We start from the raw sequence: 2,035 nt of genomic DNA, 5'->3' as shown, positions 1-2,035 counted from the left end.
TAGCTATTCCTTTCAACAAAAGCAACTAGAGAGATTTTTGAGAATGTGTGTGTTGGTGTATCCGCACGATATGGGGTCACCTAGTAGCCACTGAGCTATAATAATATACATAGATCTAGAGTATGTGATGTGGATGTATTTAATTTGTTAATATGAGAGCCTGTAGAGCATATACACTGGTCAAAATCGGGCTGACTCCCTGAATTTTTTAAGCATGTTTAAAAATGATCAGGAGCTCGGGGGTGTAGCTCTGTGGGTTTACTGTTGGTTATTACTGGATATATCACCAGTATAAACACTTGGACTGTTCACCATTTGTATGACTCTACTTGTCTCTGCACATTCTAAGATCCAGCATTTCTAGCACAATGGCGGAGGAAAACCCCCATAATTTTCAAAATACTATACTGTTATTTTGTCATAAAATGTTTACCCCATATTAAATGTGATCCCTCACCACTAAAACAACAGATGCCTCCATACTTTTTGTAGGTTAAGGGCTCCCTTCACAACTGTAGTTTTGCGCATTCCTCGTGGATTAGTCGGTGTGTCTGATTCTGATGTACTCGATTATGCTAGATCTGTGCTATGAATGGTCAACTGACAAGTCTGGAGAGGCCTGCCATTCGTATCTTTAAGATATGTAGTTCAGGTCTGGGGAAGTCTTATTACAGTGCAGTTTCTGTAATAGCTTGAGCAAAACGTTTTATAGTCATATCTTTCTTTCTGTGAGTACACCTTTGCTACTGAATTTATTATACAAAATCTTGCATATTATATACAAAATTTTAGTTTAATAGGGCAATGGAAGTTAAGGTGCATGTTAAAATATAATTGTGCTTTTAAAAGCTTGAAATGCCTAATATGTTTATAGATATAAAATTGCTTAATTATTAGGCATCTTACTGTAGTCTTAATATCTATCTGAGAGTCAATTGTTGGAATATTTGTTTTAGAGGAAAATATAATGAAACCATGTTTAATAACATCCTGCTTTTCTGCCCAGACTGGAGGATCAGTGAGTGAACTCGCCATGAATCTTGATTTCACTGAAAACAGCAATATTTCCATTTCTATATCAGTGGTTTTTCTGGTATACCTCACATGACATACTATTATATATTTGTCATGGGCAGGGTGTTCCAGAGACCAGGCAGGAAGACGAAGATACGGATATTTAATGACGTGACAACAGTGAATTCAGACAGGGTAGACATCCACATTCAGGGTAACATTCACAACCGACAAACTCGAATACAAGAGACAGGAACAGATATAGGGCAGATAACGAGGGGCAGACAGGTGAGCACAATGAGGTGATTAACTAATAACGAGAACAACCAAATAAGGACACAGAGGTAGAAACCACAATCCACAGGGGTGTGACAGATCGCCCCCCTCCCAGAAGGCGCAACCTCGCGCCGTGGAGACAGAGGGAGGGACGGAGGGGGACAAAGAAGTGGATGTGGGATGGAGACAGGGGAAGGCAAATGGCTGGCAGGCAGACAAGACAGGTGGAGGCTCCGGCGGAGGACGGATATCCGGGAGGAGGCCGGCAGACAGAGACCAGGGGGGCGACAAAGGAGGGAGGAGCCAGGAAGGAGACAGGAGGGACCCGGAGCAGGAGGAGCTCAGCAGGACCCAGGCCACAGCCATAACAGCGGCCCACGGTGGAGCCGACGGTGGGAGGAGCCATGGAGGAGGGATGGCTGCCGACTGGGTAACGGTGGAGGCGAGGGAGCTAGGAACCGAGGTGGAGCCAATGGGTCTACGGACCGAGGCAGAGTCCGGGCCTCGGAGGCGGAGGTGAGGGAGACTCAGACCACGACGACGCTGGAGGATGGCAGTCCCGCGGGGCTCGCACCACAATGATGGTGGGCTGAGGGTGAGCAGAGTGGCTGCCAGACGACGGCAGTGGAGGAGGCTGGAGTGGGTGGGAGGGCGAGCATTTCGAGGAGCGGGCACTGGAGCGAGCTCTTGGGCTGGAGCCCTTCCTGGGCGGAACTGGGAATCAGGAGCCCTTCCTGGGCTAAAC

At 46.8% G+C, this 2,035-nt stretch overlaps 1 pseudogene; it reads left to right on the top strand.

Annotated features, from left to right (window-relative positions):
* Nucleotides 1-1,033: 1,033 nt before the first annotated feature.
* The window catches only part of LOC107578858 (putative olfactory receptor 13C6), a 2,473-nt pseudogene continuing 1,471 nt past the window's right edge, over nt 1,034-2,035 (top strand).

Source organism: Sinocyclocheilus grahami, unplaced genomic scaffold (genome assembly GCF_001515645.1).
Source record: "Sinocyclocheilus grahami isolate Dianchi unplaced genomic scaffold, SAMN03320097.WGS_v1.1 scaffold32.1, whole genome shotgun sequence".
Lineage (NCBI taxonomy): Eukaryota > Metazoa > Chordata > Actinopteri > Cypriniformes > Cyprinidae > Sinocyclocheilus > Sinocyclocheilus grahami.
This window is presented reverse-complemented; position numbering and strand designations above follow the sequence as displayed.